Genomic DNA, 19060 nt, shown 5'->3' on the forward strand with positions numbered 1-19060 from the left:
TGCCTTCCTAGATTCACCCAAACTCCAGAATTCGGTACATAAACAAGAATACTGCTGACTATTTCAGAATCAATCGAAATTTTCTACTGTCTTATCCCACTGAATGAAGTTACCTTACCCTGTCACCTCTTTAATTCATAGCAGTTTTACCAATATGGCACTATTCACCTCTAAACTTTAGTTTTTGAAGAAATCAAAGTATTTTCGGAAAGAAAGAACCTAAGAAATCATGTGATTTGGTCCACTAACCATATGAAGGAGGAAAGTGAATCTTAGGGTAACTGAATTGCTCAAGATCCCATAGCTTGTGAGAGCAAGAAAGGTCTCAAAACACTTGACGCTGAAACCCCTGGCTCACTGCTTTCTGTGATGGCCCGATGTCATGGGGCACCTTTCCCTTTGCTGTAATTTGGTCATTTTTGCCATGAGATTGAGTGCTACATGTGTCTGTGCACGTATCTGTGTGTAGCTTAGGCAGGCATTAATACAGTTAAGACTCAATTTTATACTGATTAATTAATCATTCCTAAATGGTCAGTAATCCTTAAGTCTAAAGATCTTCCCCATAAATTAAACTCTGTAATGCCACAGGATTACTTGCAACTGGGTAACCAAATCCAAATCACATTATTATCACAGAATTACCAAAGTACAAATTGCTACCACAAGCAAACTGATAATTCTCCAGTATATGAGGTATGCACTAAACCAGAAGGAATAAAGACAGAGAACTTTATACAAAATAGAGAGGTATTGGGTTAAATAATCAAGAAGATGATTATTGAGTATTTTTCTATTACATTCAGAGCCAACTGATCACTAAACAGGACAACATATAAAATAACGTTTACAGAGTTGTGTTAAAAAATGCAGATCTTGGTAATATTAGAATTTAATACAGCAAAAATATAAATTTCATAAAAAACAAAGATTTACAGCTGAATAAACACCTGCAGGAAAATTTATAAATCCATTGCATATTATATTTAGCTATTCAGATAATAAATTTCAGATAGTTAACTTTCCTCCTTTGAAAAGTGTACAATTTTAAAATGCATTTGTAAATGAGATTTAACAATAAAATGTTATTTGCAAATGAACTTTGAGGACTGCATATTACATTGAAAATCACCTACTATCTTATGGTTTAATATAAAATCCATTGTTACTGTTTTCTGTATATTTTATTTACATAAGACAGAGTTACTAACTTAATCTATAATTAAAAATTAATATATTATAAGGAAAAGCAGTCCCAGTTAATATCAAGATCAAAACTTGTGCACAATTCTTCAAAGATAAAATATATTATGTATATTACACATATACATGTTTATTTTGTTTTATTTTTTCACTTTTTTATTGAAGTATAGTCAATTTATAATGTGTCAGTTTCTGGTGCACAGCTATATTTTTATACTAGAATGGTACATACCTTAAAATAGGTTATTCATCCCAAGTTCAACTGCACATCACCTGCAAATTAAAAAATGGATTTTAGAATAAAGCATAAACCTAGACTTTCTTAAGTCTGTGGTATCAATGGTTTTAGAAAAATCTCAATGGTATGTCATGTTAAAAGAAGTCTTCCTCAGTGAATTACAGAGAATCTGATTTTATCAAGATATTCCTTAAGCTGTGTAAGAAGTTACCCTGATGAGCAAGAAGACTGTTGCAGTGAATCCATAAAAAGGCCAATAGGCTGATGTATATCTAAATATCTGAAATGAGAAAGGGATATCAATACTGAAGTGTGTTCAAAAAAGCAAAACTAAGTATTTGATTTTCATATGCAAGTCAAAACTCTATCTCATTTGAAATTAAGGGATACATTTGTAAGATTATCAAGAACAATTAATATTCATTCCTTATAAACCACATGAACACAATTCCCTTCTCATTTCTTTAAAATCACTGCCAAAACTTTAGATCAGAATACACTTTTTAAAACTTGAAATCTAACGCACAAAATTAAGACAAACTGTGCAACAATTATAAAAATTTTAAATAGTTGCAGGGCTACACAAGTTTTACAAATACTTTCTTTTCTTACCCTCCAAAAATATACACAACATCTTTCTAAATTTAAACCCCAGGTGATGCTGATGACAGTTTGGACTTGACACACATATTTATTTACATTTCTGTGAGTTCTATATTTTGTCTTCTTTCTTTTTTGAGCTCCAGATCCATGCAGCCAGCTGGTTACCCGACATCTCTATTTGGCTACTCTAAAGGGATGTCAAACTCGATGTATCTGAATACAAACACATGACTCCTTATACAAATTCTCTCTCGCCACTGAATGGTCCACTTCCAGGGTTCACAGTGAAGGGCACCACCACAATTTGTAGTTTCACAAGCCAAAGAGACTCTTTCTCATCTCTCATAAATAGACGATCCACCAGTAATCTAGACCATTTACTTCACGCACATCTTTCCACTTCTGTCACCAGCTCCCCCGACTTACCCTGATCTCTCTCACCTGCAATGGCAGTGAGCACACTCTCCCTGCATTCACTCTGGACTTCACCTGTGCCTTCCCTATCTATTGCTGATACAATCACTCCTACCGCTCAAACCCTCTTAAGATACTTCAGTGTCTTCCCACTTGTCATGAAAATAAAACCAAATGCTTTAACTGGTCTAAAGACCCTTTGTCATCTAGTCTTTGCCCAATATTCCCAGTAACTCACTTCCCACCATCCTCCACTCTGCTCTCTGCACTCCAGATATATTCAAGTGCTTTCAGTTCTGGAAATATGCCATGTTCTTTCCCCCTGCAGGGCGTTTATACATAGTATGTTCTCGTATGTTCTTTCCTTTAACCCATTTCCACTTACTCATTCTGTGGATTCCCATTCAAACTTCATTTTCTAAAAGAAAACTCCTGTCACACCCTAAGTCAGGTCCTCATAATACACTATTCACAGGACAACATTTGCTTCTTTAAAGCAAGTATCACAGACCGTCTGTGATTATGTGATTTATGACCGCAGCCCTCACTTACTCTCAACTAAATGAGGGTGGCATCTATGTTGCATATTCCTGGTGCCCAGCATAGAGCCTGACACCCAATGTAGTAGTCAAGGAGATTAAAATGAATAAATGAATGAAAATGATGGTTTGGGGTCTATCTTTTGTAAATTCCATTCAGACCAAGGCATGTTGGTACAAATGGAACGTGAGCAGGTTGTATTGCTGAGGAAAGTATTTAAAATTATTAGATTATTCCGAAGCGCCAAAACAAAAGGTATGGGGTACAGTAATGACCTTTATAAAATGGTAAATGCTTTTTAAGACTAAACAATACCAAGTTAATTACTCCTCACCATAATTTAGTGAATGGACTATAACAGGTGTGGAATAAATATGTATAGAACAAAAGAAGTTACATTTTATAAACCTTTCCCATTTGCCACATGCTTCCAGATTTATAATCTCCTTTGAACACGAAGTCAAACATTTATTGAGTACCTACTGGTATCATCTATGGTTGAGAGATAAGAAAGTAGGTAAGCAAGGTTCAGTATGTGGCGTGTGGTTGTACTGCTAATAAGCAGCAGAGTGAGACATCCTATCTCCAACTCCTGTGTACTTCCTGCTAAATGACAAAGCCTTGGCAAGGATCCAGATGATGTAAACCTTACAACTTCTGCCACTGAGACCATCTTGTAACTTCATGCCGTTGATGGTGATTCCACACAGCATTTTCACAATACTGTGGGCAATTCACACTACCTCCTACCTACAAGAGCACTCACTTAATATCCCTCAAACTCAACTCCACGAACCTCAACTTTGGAGCCTCTCCCCACTGACCGCAGAAGGCTCTTCTCTGCATCTCCTGACACAACATTTTTCTGCACTAAATTTTAGACCTGCTCACTGACACACCTGCTTTAACTAAACCACATGTGCCTTGAAACAGGATGGTGCTCAGTGTTTGTATTCCAGCACTTGGAGCAACACCTCTGCCACGGGGGTCACTGAAAACCTGCATGTTGAGCGGTTGTATGCAACAGTTAAAAAAAAAAAATGAACTGGTCCAAGAAGATGCACCGTACTAGATGCTCCTGGGACTTCTCAAATGTCAAAATTTAAAGTCTAGGGAGAGCATTTTATTGAAATCTAGTTCTCCAGCCAGTGTAGCAACATTAATACATCATGCACTTACTTTATCATGTAGGATAACAACACTCCCCACAATGTTACGTTAAAGGACTACGAAATTTGTATTGGGAAAATCTATTATTTTAAGCATGTATAAAAAGGCTCAAAAACTCATAAAAACAATGACAAGAATTAATTTTTTAAAGTTAGAAAAATAAAACAATACAGAATAGATTTAATTTCTTCAAATCTGGACAGATTTCTTTTAAATATTTACTGCAGCATGCTGAAACACAGGCTGAGACATCTCCTTCCTAGATGTTTATTTGGGGTTCTGTGTTTGTGACTGCACCAAAGTTAGCTTTTACATTAATAAACTGCTTAACCTAAATAGCTTTCATGTTATCCTGTTACACACATCTCTTCACACCTGGATAAACGTACAAATTGATAATGTTAGCATCATTAAATTTCATGCAGTTCTCAATAATCATCCGTTCCAACTCTATTCAAAACGCATGTAGAAGAGGGAAAAATAGATCATGTTTGTTTCAGAAGTGTACAGACTTATGGACCTTCTTGGCCACTGTGTTTTTTGTTTGTTCTGAGCGAGCTCTAAGATAGAAGATCTTACCAATGTCATAGATAAGCCTAGATAAATAAGAACTCAATTTTTCCAAATATCCATGGCCTCTGCCCAAGATAAAATAAAATCAGAGCAATACTGTTCAAAGCAAGTGAACAGATTTGGTCAAGGCTTCAAGCAACAAGAAAGACAAGTAACTGTTCTCCAAATTAGCATAAACTTGAATCTTCTGACTGAAGTAATACTGAAAATGCAATCACATGCTTCTCTGGGAGAGAGACAGGTGCTACTCAGTGACCAAGAGAATAGAAGAGAAAAAAAAAGATAAGAGCAGTATGCTTTTTGTGAAGGTCACCTGATAAAATGGTAACACTTCTTCTGGAGTAACTGATGAGGACTGAAATACATTTACGACAAAGGCAATCAACACAGCTGCCTCACGCTAAAGGAAATAGTTTTCTTTCTTTCTAACTCTAGGTGTTATACCCAACCTTGTCAGCTACATAAAAGGGCATTTAATGAATTTTCCTATCACGTATGTTAACATAAACCCCTGTCAAAGATTTCTTGGTCCAGTGTCTGGAACAGAGGCACATGTGTAAGTGGTTTTGTATACAAATGTGGTAAGGAGAGAGAGTCCACAGGCTGATCAAGTTTGTAACTCTTAGCTTGATGCAATGAAGACTTCTTAATATTTATCCGTTACTGGTTTTCTTGCCCAAAAGTAGGCTGTCATTTCAGAATCCAAAAGCTACCTGGCAAATTATCATTTGAAAACAAGGAAGGCCCTATATGATACTTAACGGAGCAATAAATCATATGAATGGTAAGTGAGGAAATACTGCCAACACTAATTATACAAGGTAGATGATGTTCCAGGTAACTGTCTTTTGTTTTACCTTTTGCTGTGCATTCATCTTCTTGTTCGAACAGGGCGTGGATCATTTTGAGAAAAGAGAACTCACTGGGCTCAAACCAAGGTTCTGACTGACTTTTTCATTAAATTTCTTAGCAAAGTCATTTCTCTAACGAGCTTCTTCAGCTGCAAAATTAGAGGGGTGAGCTAGACGACAGTCAAGTCTCTGTAAGAGTTAATCACTGTGATGGCTAGGAGGACTCCATCATACTGCTGCTTTGTTAAATGGTGTATCACAGACAACAATGAAATAAGCTCCCAGAAAACGGTCTGAAGATGCTCAATGGAATTCACTTCCCACACCGTCCATTCCCGTCCTCAATCACTGCGGACAATCTTTAAGCAATATTATTCAAAGTCAAGCACTACACATTGAATTGCACGGGCCCCGTTCAGAAAAGCTGTCTACATGATACTACCTATAGCCATGAGGGAGAATGTAGAATATATCAGAAGATTGAAAAAAAAAAAAAAAAAGAGGCAAAAGCTTTTTAATCCACCACTTAAAATGTTACGTGGAGGCCACGAGGTGAAGGTATAAAGTATGTTTCTGCTAGAGAATGCCATCTACTGACAATGAAATACTCAATATTCTTATGATTTTATTGAGTGAAGAGTCTACAGTGGATTTCAGTCCTGGATCAGTTTAAGAATCTGGTATGTAAAAACAAAAGCACATCGATTGTTAGCCTCCCTTTGGGGTGTCTGTGGGCATATGTTTAATAAATGTCATAGCTCAAAACAGTTCAGTCTGACCCCCATTTAGTTTAAAAATATGATAGTGACTAGAGTTATCAGCCATTCTTCAATGGTTTGAATGCTCCTAACTACATTAACCAATTCCTTAGTGTGCAAACAGATTTATAGCTAAAGGGCTCAAACCACCTCAGAAAGGCGAATGGGGTATTGCATAAAAGTAGAGTCTATCTAGCAAGGTCAAAAAGCCCCTGCATCTCTCCCTCAATTCAATTTTTATTATGACTTTCCACCCACAAAGTTGTTTCATTTAAAATTGTTAATTCCCTGGAAGGGTGTTTTCAGACATGGAGGGTGATGGCAGCTATGGAAAGGGCTTGATCTCAGTTACAAGAGAAAACACAAACGAAAACAAAAGTATTTCACAGGTCATGTTTTCCACCTACCAAATCGTAAAGATCAAAAGTTCTACCCTGTGTTGACAGAGCATGGTGTAACAGAGATTTACATACATTTTTAGTGGGTGGATCCATCGGTACAATTTCTGTGAAGGGTTATTTACCAATATCTATAAAAAGTAAAAAGGCTTTTTTAAAAAAATCAGAAATGCCTCCTCTAGAAACATGAAGTCTAGGAATACAGTCATCGGAGCAGCTGCTACTGGTTGTAGTATCTACGTCATAGGGTTGTGGTGGAGATTAAATGAAATGATGCATGTACAGAACAGAACTCACAGTGTACTAGTATTAATGGTAAGCTCTGATCAAACTGAGTAGTTGCTCATGTAATGATTATTAGATGATGATCATGATACCATTTAGTCATTTTTTTTGAAATACAACAAAATTTCAGACAAGCAGAGGAAAGTCTCATATTCATTAATGTAAAAAAGCACAAGTGTATACAATACCTATCTGTATATAGAACATGATATTTAAATGCTCTCTGGTAAGCCTTGCCAATTGGGGAAATGACAGGAAAAAGCAACATATGTGTACAAATATATGTGAATTTCATAGCAATGTTTTATATTGGATTAATAAAGGTCTAAAAGACTAGGGAAAAACACCAAAAAAAAACTTGTCATCTGGATCAAAATTACCATAATTTTATTAGGACATAATTACTTGAATGAGTTAAAGAGTAGGCAAAATATTTTCTGGATTTTTCATTTCTTTCTGTAGTTAAATTACATTCTAACCATTATCAACCATTCATTTTAGCTGAATGACAGAGAAAAATGCGAAGTAAAAGCATATTCATTTGACATTAACCCAAAATAACCAATTTGCTTCTCACGGGCCTTAGTTATTGCTGAGGTGCATTTGTTAAATTATAGCAGCAATTTTTCCTCAGGAATCTTCTAATTTTGTTCCAATCACTGGAGTCATGTTTATGTATTTCCTTGCATAGATATGCGGCTTCCTCGGAGAACTCTTGAGAATAGAAACTCTTTATCAGATGATTGAATATCAAACAGTGAGATGACTAGCCAGTTAGGTTAAAAATATGAAAAGACATTTACATTTTAACATAAAGGAGATCATGTGAATGACAAAATATGGGGATGTAAGAAGACTGAATTAGGAAAACTTCTTCCCTTTTCTCTCAGTTTTTCCACACCTAAGCAGCAAAGCTGGGTTTAGAGCTTTGCTGTCCAACATGGTAGCTGCTAGCCAGACAGCACTACTGAGTTCTCGTAATGAAGCTCATAAGAAAAGAGGTAGTGCATGAAATGAGTGCAAAATATCTTATTCGTAATTGTTGTGACACTGGTACATGCTGATATAATATTTTGAACACAATATATTTAATAGAACTTCACCAGTTTCACTCTCCTTTTTACTGTGACTTCAAGATAAGCTGTACTTTTATTTTTGGCTCACATTGTATTTCCATTGGACACTGCAGAACGTTCCTTTGTGTGCACTTGGCGTTTTGATCGAACTAAGTCAGTCACTAAAAGGGAAGAGCCCATACATCTGCACAGTCTCATCTTCACTAAGATGGAAAAACTGGCTCATTCCCATTATGTGGATCCAGATCTTCCCCCTTAAAACAAGGCTCTACCCAACATGGTGTTGAAGTCAGAAGGCTTGAGTGTCCAGCTGGGTTACCTGGAGAAATTACTTAAATCCTCTGAGTTCTTTTTCTCAATTATAAAATGCCTGTCTTTCTAGCCGTCAGCACTGCTGTGAAAATTGTTTAAGGTACATAGGAGAACTCTTCAAGTCGTGCACACCATGGCACTTGAAAGGGTATTAACATTTACTTTTATCTTAACAAATGGCATATGGAACAACTGATCCTTTGTAATCCATGTAAATTGGAGCAGAAATACCACAACTCTGCTGCCAATCACACGGCTGTGCAGGGGGAGGGGCAGCTGACCTAATTTGTTCAATCATAACTCATAACTTGGATTGTTCTATAAAAATTCTTTTTCAAAGCAAGTAAATGGGGTGTGGATCTCTGCAAAAGCTTAATCTTAATCACAATCATAGTACTAGAATTAAGAGTAAAAAAAATCTTTAGATTAAAAACAGCTTCAAATCCCATGACGATGTATTTCTGATTAACTGACTCTTCCATGTACTCATGCATTCACTCACACATGTGGAGCACACCCGGCAACCAGCAGAGGGAGAAAGATCACGCTTTGGCATTAGGGATACCTGAGTGTTCATTTCAGCCACTCTGTATCATATGGCTCTGTAAACCCTTAATATTGGTATAAATTATTAAGACAAGCAGGTTTTTAGACAACTGAATGAGGTATTAATTGTAAAAAAAATCAGCACAATTCTAGGCATGTAGTGTTCAGTAAATGTTCATAATGATATTTACTATTAGGAAGTTATTGTTCTTGATATTCAAGATATTCTATGACAGGCTCTGCCCTCAAGGCATTATTTGGATTGTCCTCTATGGGGTATATCGAAGGAAGTCTACTGGAATGGGTATTTTTAAGAATCCCTTCAAGAAGGCTAAGCATTTCTGTGAACAAAAATTTAGTTTTACCATGTTTCATTTAATTAGTCCTTCAACAATGAATTTCAAAAAATCTCTTGAAGAAACAATGGTCCGCTCTACTACTGGGCTCCAAGTTAGCCTAAGAACTCTATTAAATGGATCTCCTCTTAAACCATCTTTTAATAACACACAAAATTCAACATCATCACCTCCTAATGCAACAACCATTTACCATGACCCTTGAGTTCAACAAGGGATGGAGAGAAGATTTTTTTTTTTTAAATCAGTAATTTCTTGCCTCCTTCCATAAACCTAGCTCCATAAGCTCTTACCATGGACAGCCAACACTTTGGCCAATTTATTTTTGTCTACAATAAATGAGTGAGCAGCAAGGATTTCCACAGAAAGGCCCTACGAGCCAATTCCCCAAGACTAGTGTATTAGAGTTCTCAGAATAAAAGTTGCACCAACCTGTAATCATTTTTATAGACAGCAAGATCCACATGGACACAGAAAAGCAACTCTGCTATCTATTATCAAACCAGAGTACCAACCTGCCTTTCACAGACAGCTATAAGTGAATACGGCTTGTCAAAAGTTCTGAACCCTGGAATGATTGCTTTCAAATCAACCACATCCTGTTTAAAAACTATTAATTGGATCATAACAGAAGACACAACCCATTTTCAAAAGGCTTAAAATATACTTACAATGTTATTTTTAAATAGGTTTTAAGTTCTGGTCATTCATATACAAGTTGTTATAGTTAAATGCTGCCCTCAAAACCCAGTTCTAACCAAGTAAATGATTTAATAATCAGAGCCTCAGTGTCTTGATCTGTAAAATGGAGGTATTATATCTAAGCTGCAGTCATATTAGAAATCACACTCTTACTACTACTGATGCTTTATTTTCTTTATTGGCTAGGGCAGGGGTCTGCAAAGTTTTTCGTCAAGGTCTATTTTCAGCCTTACAGGCCGTATCTGTCTCAGAACTACCCAACTCTGCTGTTATAACATGAAGTTAGTCATAGACAATCTAAGCACAGATGAATGTGATTGTGTGCCAATAAAACTGTATTCACAGACACTGAAATTCGAATGTCATGTACTTTTCACATGTCATGAATTACTATTCTTTTGATTTTTTTCATCCATCTAAAAATATAAAAAACATTCTTAGTTTGTGGGAGACAGAAAGAAGTGGAGAACCAGATTTGACTAATTTGGCCACAGATTGCCAATCCTTTGGCCAGAAGTCTCTGATCCAAGTTTATAAAGTGATTATATAATTAATTGGCCTTTTTTTTTTTTTTTTTGGAAAAAAAATTACTTGTAACAAACCAGAAATGCTTTTCTCTAAATACAAAACCATGTTATTCCCATTTCGTTAACTTTAAATTCTGTTGAATATTTTTGGAAGAAAAAAATACTCCATTTTCACAATTTAAACACCTTCCACTTTACAGATCTTTTCATAGTATTTTCTCTCTAAAGTTCAACTATGGTACTTCTAAGCACTGCAAACAAATTTATTTAGAGTGCTTGTTAAACATGTTGCTTATCTTCCTAAATTAACTGCGGTTTGTGAAACAAACAAACGAATCCAACAATACAAGATACAAAAACAATTTCAATAAATAGGTCTTCATTTACTATTTAATCTCTTTTCTGCCACTGACTTAAAAACATCTGCCAGGAAGAGGTGAAAACACCGTATTTCTCCGGTTACATAATGTTAATTATAATGGAATCACACCACAAATAAAATCTTAATCATGTTGGCCACTCTTCTCCGTGTTCTTATTACTTACTCACAGGCTCCCAATCCATTAAATCTGTGCTGCAGTATTAAAATGGGCGGTAGTGCGGGGAGAGAGATCAATTTGATTTGGTCAAAAGGTCAAGGCATAATAATTTAGTTGAATAAGTAAAGTGAGGCATAGTCTTTTATCCTTCTGTATCATATGCTTTTAATACTGGATTATATGCAAAGTGAACAAAAGACTGAGTATCAGGCCAGCTATGTTGAGACAATTAAGCTGACCGACAACTGCACCAAAGGACGTGCTACTGAGGTTCATGTTAGTTGCTCTCATGACATTAACCTAAAGAGTTTAGACAGATTTACCAGGCATTCCTGGTCTATCAACACTTTATCATCCACTGACTTACTTACCTTGTTGAATCTAACTACAATGAAAAGTCGAAATTTAAGGAATGCAAAGATAAGTGAGAACTAAGTTTGCAAATCCTCAGAATAGGTTTCTGATTCTGTTTTGTTTCCTGAGTTATGACACCACACTGGCCCCTAAACAATTAATACAGTAGCAACATTGCCATGGAAGCCCATATCTACAGATAGTTAAGTACACAGAGAATAATGGGAGGCAGTGGAGAATAAGGATTAAGAATACATGCCACAGAGCCAGACTGACTGGTTTCGTAAAGTCCGACATTTATCTATCTGTGTGATCTTAAACAATTCACTTATTGTATGCCTGAGCTTCTTTGTCCGTAAAATAATGATCATAGCCAGAATGTTAGAAGGATTAAAATCGTATGTATAAGGTTTTTAAAATATTGTCTGACACAAAGTAAGTAGTATGTAAATGTTTGTTAAATAAAGCAATGGCTAAAAAGTTATTATAGAATAATACCCTATATTGCCCTTTCTTTATAATAGTGCATTTTGATAGGTCACTACTCTAATGCTCTTTTCATATCTCAATGAGAAAAAAAAAATCTCAAGAACTTAATATTCCCATTCACGATAAATGTTTGCCAATGATAAAGGTGAAATGGAAATCTAAGGGTTGTTTTATCTCAAATATAACCAATGTCTGACATAATTAACAACAGTATTGCAGGGCAATAGGGCACTTATTTCTAATGCACCTAACAATGAAGGAAACTTCAACCAGCAGTAAAGACTTGACTCCACTATAATAATCCTGAAAATGGCCACTTCATTAGCTCCTGCTCTGTATGTAAAGTGATTACTCTCAACCCAGTGCTTTCTTCTCTTCTCAATATCCCTATGACCTGTTGTTTCCAAACTCCCAGGTCCTCATCAATAAACTTACCAAGATTTCTTGACTGAGCCCCATTGAGCAGCCTATCGCTTTGCTAACTACCATAGGGAACGTCAGCCCACATCTTCAAGGAGCTCGAAGTAGGAGCTCAAAAAGCAAACATGGGTGCAGGGCTTTAGTGTCTACACCGTGTTTTTACCAGCATAATTTATTGTGTGCCTCCATCCCACCCTAGACCAGCAAATAAACACACAAGCACACAAACAAAAAACATAACTATTATCTCAGTATCATACATGACCAAACAGAGACTGGGGAATTGAAGTAACTTGCTCAAAGCCTTAAAATTAGAGACAAAGCCTTTAGTGCACAGTCCCAATCTCCATACTCATATTCATGATTTTAAGCTACAGCACCTTGTTTCCTGAAAGGAGAGGCCCCTAGGATTTGAGCACTCTGGTAATTTCCCAGAGAGAGGGCTTGAGCCAGTTCAGGACACATGGTCAGAAGTGGGCATGCGGATGGGACAGGAAGGTCACTGCAAATGGGAAAAGGTGTCAGCTCAGAAAGGTAAAGAAAAAGTTCAAGTCAATGGCATTAAATGGAGTGTTTGGACAGGAGGTCTGTGTTGGCAAGAAGAGGAAAAGTCAGTAGCTGGTAGTTTACATTTCCTACTGGCTGTGCAAAGATGGGGGAAGAGGACTGGTGTTTTAAAGCAAACGCATGGAGCATTTCCAAGTTAAATTTCAACTCCAGTCCCTCTCATTCCCATCTATCCCTTTATCTCTTGAGACTCTGCCGTGATGTGTACACTCCCTCAGTCTGATTAACTTGGGATTCCCAAACTGCTACCTGGTATTGATCTTAAGATTTACTGGACACTGATGATGTTAGAAGCATTATACTAAAATCTTGCGTATTATCTCATTTAGTTTTCAAAATAAGCACAGCAGGTGTGGTGGGGTCCCGAAGACGACTGCTAAAATTGAAGACCTGCTAGGAAGACTCACAGGACTCAGCATCTGAGTTGCACCTCTGGCTAAGATCACAAGCATTACAATGGGATAGTACGGATACACAGCTGGATAATAAAGAAACAAGACACAGGCCGAGTCTGGGGTCCTCCACATGCAGCTTCCCTGGGGTCCCTCCCTCCCATGAGGGGTTCACACAGTGTGCACACTTTCCCAGCAATGAAAACGCATCAGCACGTGTGCGGTATTTCTATCCAGGGAAGCTGATTAGGGGCTGGGTGTGGGCACTGAGCATCTGTTTTGTTTGTAAGAGGGCTGGCCACATAGGTCACCCTCTGATAGAATTACCAGAAGTCTATGCTACTCGAAGAAAGCGGGTGTTCAGGATACTCCACATTATTTGCCCAGATAGTTAGGCATAGTAAGCAACGCTAATCAATTAAAAAAACTGTGTTAGTACCAGCCATGATCTCAGATGTCAGCCAAGGGCCAATCTCAAAAGCATGCCTCTTAGGATAGTCGTCTCAGAGCTGCTGTATTAAGTCTTTCCTACACAGGAAGCAATGATTATTTTATGTATATGAAGTAACTGAGTTATAGACACTAAGTAACTCATCCAGGAACTTGTAAGTTCTAAGGGTCAGACAATGTCCTAGCTTGAGAGCCCTGGAAACCGACATGAGACAAGGTTACAGACAAGTGGTTTAGTTTTAGGAGAGATCCCGGAAACCGAAGGACCACTTGTAGGGGGGCAGATGGATGGCTTGGTGTGGAAAAAGGATGGATGGAAAACTAATCCAAGGGTGTGTTATTAAATTGGTTACCATCATGGCCCAGCAGGAGTCAGTCCTACCGTGGTACAGTGTGAAATGAACTTCAATGTTTTCCACTCAAAACACAGACCAGGGCAGTTATCTATTTACTGGTTGTTCATCCCCTATTGGTCAGAGTTCTCAGGACCTACTAATTCCTAATATTAAAGAAATCTTCGAGCTTAGAAAGCATGGAACTCTGAGGCAAAACACAGCCCAGTTTTGCAGTGAGGATGGGAGCCAAATTTGCATGCAGAGAATGAAAGAATAGGCATATATGGTAAAAAGACAGTCTGTATTAGAGCTCAGGCTGTTTGACTCCCCATGCTCTACCTCAGTCATCACAGTGGGCTTCTAGCAGATCCCCTTACACTGGATTAGAAGTCCTTAAGTAGCTTTCAGGGAATAAGGAAAGGAATAAACATTGTGGACCCACACAACACTGGTAACTCCAGTTTTTGTTTGGCACAGAAGAAAATGATAAGAGTAAAACTCTGTCTTAAGAATTCCATGCACCTCAGCTTCAACATTCTTTACAGAAAGCATATTTTTTTAAGACCAGCAATGGCTGATATAGAAGGTTCTGCAGAAAGCCTGACTCTGGCTCAGACAGGTTTCTGTTCAATATTCTGGGAGATGTGAAGTTTTATTTATATATTTGTAAATACATAATGTGGTGGGGGTTTTTTGGATTGAGCAAGCATTTTTTGTTGTTAAAGTATAGTCAGTTTACAATGTGTCAATTATTTCTGGTGTACAGCATAATGTTTCAGTCATACATATACATACATATATTCATTTTCATATTCTTTTTCATCAAAGGTTACAAGACAGCAAATATAGTTCCCTGTGCAATACACTATAACTTGTTGCTTATCTATTTTATATAGACCGGTTAATATTCACAAATCTCAAATTCATCCTTTCCCACTCCCTTTCCCCTCAGTAACCATAAGATTGTTTACTATGTCTGTGAGTATGTTTCTGTTTTATAGATGAATTCATTAGTGACTTTTTTTTTAAGACTCCATATATGAATGATACCATATGGTATTTTTCTTTTTCTTTCTGGCTTACTTCATTTAGAATGATGACCTCCAGGTCCATCCATGTTGCTACAAATGGCATTATTTTATTCTTTTTTATGGCTGAGTAGTATTCCATTGTATAAATAAACCACAACTTCTTTTTTTTAACATTTTTTATTGATTTATAATCATTTTACAATGTCTCAAATTCCAGTGTTCAGCACAATTTTTTCAGTCATTCATAGACATATACACACTCATTGTCACATTTTTTTTCTCTGTGAGTTATCATAACATTTTGTGTATATTTCCCTGTGCTATACAGTGTAATCTTGTTTATCTATTCTACAATTTTGAAATCCCAGGCTATCCCTTCCCACCCTCCACCCCCCGGTAACCACAACTCTGTATTCTCTGTCTGTGTGTCTATTTCTGTCCTGTATTTACGCTTTGTTTTTGTTTGTTTGTTTTTGTTTTTGTTTTTTAGATTCCACATATGAGTGATCTCATATGGTATTTTTCTTTCTCTTTCTGGCTTACTTCACTTAGAATGACATTCTCCAGGAGCATCCATGTTGCTGCAAATGGCATTATGTTGTCGGTTTTTATGGCTGAGTAGTATTCCATTGTATAAATATACCACCTCTTCTTTATCCAGTCACCTGTTGTTGGACATTTAGGCTGTTTCCATGTCTTGGCTATTGTAAATAGTGCTGCTATGAACATTGGGGTGCAGGTGTCATCCTGAAGTAGATTTCCTTCTGGATACAAGCCCAGGAGTGGGATTCCTGGGTCATATGGTAAGTCTATTCCTAGTCTTTTGAGGAATCTCCACACTGTTTTCCATAGTGGCTGCACCAAACTGCATTCCCACCAGCAGTGTAGGAGGGTTCCCCTTTCTCCACAGCCTCTCCAGCATTTGTCATTTGTGGATTTTTGAATGACGGCCATTCTGACTGGTGTGAGGTGATACCTCATTGTAGTTTTGATTTGCATTTCTCTGATAATTAGTGATATTGAGCATTTTTTCATGTGCTTTTTCATCATTTGTATGTCTTCCTTGGAGAATTGCTTGTTTAGGTCTTCTGCCCATTTTTGGATTGGGTTGTTTATTTTTTTCTTATTGAGTCGTATGAGCTGCTTATATATTCTGGAGATCAAGCCTTTGTCGGTTTCACTTGCAAAAATTTTCTCCCATTCCGTAGGTTTTCTTCTTGTTTTACTTCTGGTTTCCTTTGCTGTGCAGGAGCTTGTAAGTTTCATTAGGTCCCATTTGTTTATTCTTGCTTTTATTTCTTCTAGGAGAAAATTTTTGAGATGTATGTCAGATAATGTTTTGCCTATGTTTTCCTCTAGGAGGTTTATTGTGTCTTGTCTTATGTTTAAGTCTTTAATCCATTTTGAGTTGATTTTTGTATATGGTGTAAGGGAGTGTTCTAGCTTCATTGTTTTACACGCTGCTGTCCAGTTTTCCCAACACCATTTGCTGAAGAGACTGTCTTTATTCCAATGTATATTCTTGCCTCCTTTGTCGAAGATGAGTTGACCAAAAGTTTGTGGGTTCATTTCTGGGCTCTCTATTCTGTTCCATTGGTCTATATGTCTGTTTTGGTACCAATACCATGCTGTCTTGATGACTGTAGCTCTATAGTATTGTCTGAAGTCTGGGAGAGTTATTCCTCCAGCCTCTTTCTTTCTCTTCAGTAATGCTTTGGCAATTCTAGGTCTTTGATGGTTCCATATAAATTTTATTATGATTTGTTCTAGTTCTGTGAAATATGTCCTGGGTAATTGGATAGGGATTGCATTAAATCTGTAGATTGCCTTGGGCAGTGTGACCATTTTAACAATATTGATTCTTCCAATCCAAGAGCATGGAATATCTTTCCATTTTTTAAAGTCTTCTTTAATTTCCTTCATCAATGGTTTATAGTTTTCTGTGTATAATTCTTTAACCTCCTTGGTTAGATTTATTCCCAGATATTTTATTACTTTGGGTGCTATTTTAAAGGGGATTGTTTCTTTACTTTCTTCTTCTGTTGATTTATTGTTAGTGTAAAGAAATGCAACTGATTTTTGAACGTTAATTTTGTAACCTGCTACCTTGCTGAATTCTTCAATCAGCTCTAGTAGCTTTTGTGTGGACCTTTTAGGGTTTTCTACATATAGTAACATGTCATCAGCATATAATGACACTTTTACCTCTTCTTTTCCAATTTGGATCCCTTTTATTTCTTTCTCTTGCCTGACTGCTGTGGCTAAGACTTCCAGGACTATGTTGAATAGGAGTGGTGATAGTGGGCATCCTTGTCTTGTCCCAGATTTTAGTGGGAAGCTTTTGAGTTTTTCACCGTTGAGTACTATGATGGCTGTAGGTTTGTCATATATAGCTTTGATTATGTTGAGATATGTTCCCTCTATACCCACTTTGGCGAGAGTTTTTATCATAAATGGGTGTTGAATTTTATCAAATGCTTTTTCTGCATCGATTGAGATGATCATGTGGTTTTCGTCCTTTCTCTTGTTGATGTGATGTATTACATTGATTGATTTGCGTATGTTGAACCAGCCTTGTGTCCCTGGGATGAACCCTACTTGGTCATGATGTATAATCTTTTTTATGTGTTGTTGGATTCTATTTGCTAAAATTTTGGTGAGGATTTTGGTGTCTATGTTCATCAGTGATATTGGCCTATAATTCTCTTTTTTTTGTAGTGTCTTTGCCTGGTTTTGGTATCAGGGTGATGGTGGCTTCAGAGAATAAGTTTGGGAGTATTCCTCCTTTTCAATCGTCTGGAAGAGTTTGAGAAGGACTGGTATGAGTTCTTTGTATGTTTGGTAGAATTCCCCGGTGAAGCCGTCCGGTCCTGGACTTTTATTTGTAGGGAGGTTTTTAATTGCTATTTCTATTTCCTTTCTAGTGATTGGATTGTTCAAGTGTTCAGATACTTCTTGATTCAGTTTTGGTGGGCAGTATGTTTCCAGAAACTTGTCCATCTCCTCTACGTTATCCAGTTTGGTTCCATATAGTTTTTCATAATATTCTCGTATGATATTCTGTATTTCTATTTTGTTTGTTGTAATTTCTCCATTTTCCTGTCTTATTTTGCTAATTTGTGCTCTCTCTTTTTTCTTCTTTGTGAGTTTGGCCAGAGGTTTGTCGATTTTATTTACTTTTTCAAAAAACCAGCTTTTGGTTTGGTTGATTTTTTCTATGGTCTTGTTAATCTCTATTGTATTTAATTCCTCTCTGATCTTTATTATTTCCTTCCTTCTGCTGCTTTTTGGGGCTTTTTGTTCTTCTTTTTCTAATTCATTCAGGTGGTGGGTTAAATTGTTTATTTGAGATTGTTCTTCTTTTTTGAGGAAGGCCTGTATCGCTATAAACTTCCCTCTTAGCACTGCCTTTGCTGTGTCCCACAGGTTTTGAGTGGTTGTGCTTTCATTATCATTTGTCTCAAGGTATTTTTTAATTTCAGCTTTGATTTCCTCATTGATCCATTGTTTTTTCAATAACATATTGTTTAATCTCCATGCTTTCCTTTTTTTCTCCTTTGTTTCTCTGTTGTTGATTTCCAGTTTCATGGCATTGTGGTCAGTAAAGATGCTTGAGATAATTTCTATCTTCTTAAAATTGTTGAGGTTTCTTTTGTGCCCAAGTACATGATCGATCCTGGAAAATGTTCCATGTGCACTTGAAAAGAATATATATCCTATTTTTGGGGGGTGTAATGCTCTGAAAATATCCACCAAATCTAGTTTTTCTATTGTAGTATTTAATTTCTCTGTTGCCTTGCTTATTTTCTGTCTGGAAGATCTGTCTAGTGATGTTAATGCAGTGTTAAAATCTCCAACTATGATTGTATTCCCATCAATATCCCCCTTTATCTCTGTTAGTAATTCTTGTATGTACTTAGGTGATCCTATA

General features: G+C 36.8%; 1 protein-coding gene across 3 annotated transcripts in view; it reads right to left on the reverse strand.

The window, feature by feature from the left end:
• The window catches only part of CNTN4 (contactin 4), an 814349-nt gene that overhangs the window by 683253 nt on the left and 112036 nt on the right, over nt 1-19060 (reverse strand). For all 3 annotated transcript variants that reach the window (XM_074344450.1, XM_074344446.1, XM_074344447.1), the window contains exon 2: nt 1436-1476. The gene's annotated coding sequence lies outside the window, so the exon portion shown is untranslated. The remainder of the gene's footprint in view (nt 1-1435; nt 1477-19060) is intronic.

The sequence above is a fragment of the Camelus bactrianus genome, chromosome 17 (assembly GCF_048773025.1).
Source record: "Camelus bactrianus isolate YW-2024 breed Bactrian camel chromosome 17, ASM4877302v1, whole genome shotgun sequence".
In the NCBI taxonomy this organism is placed as follows: domain Eukaryota; kingdom Metazoa; phylum Chordata; class Mammalia; order Artiodactyla; family Camelidae; genus Camelus; species Camelus bactrianus.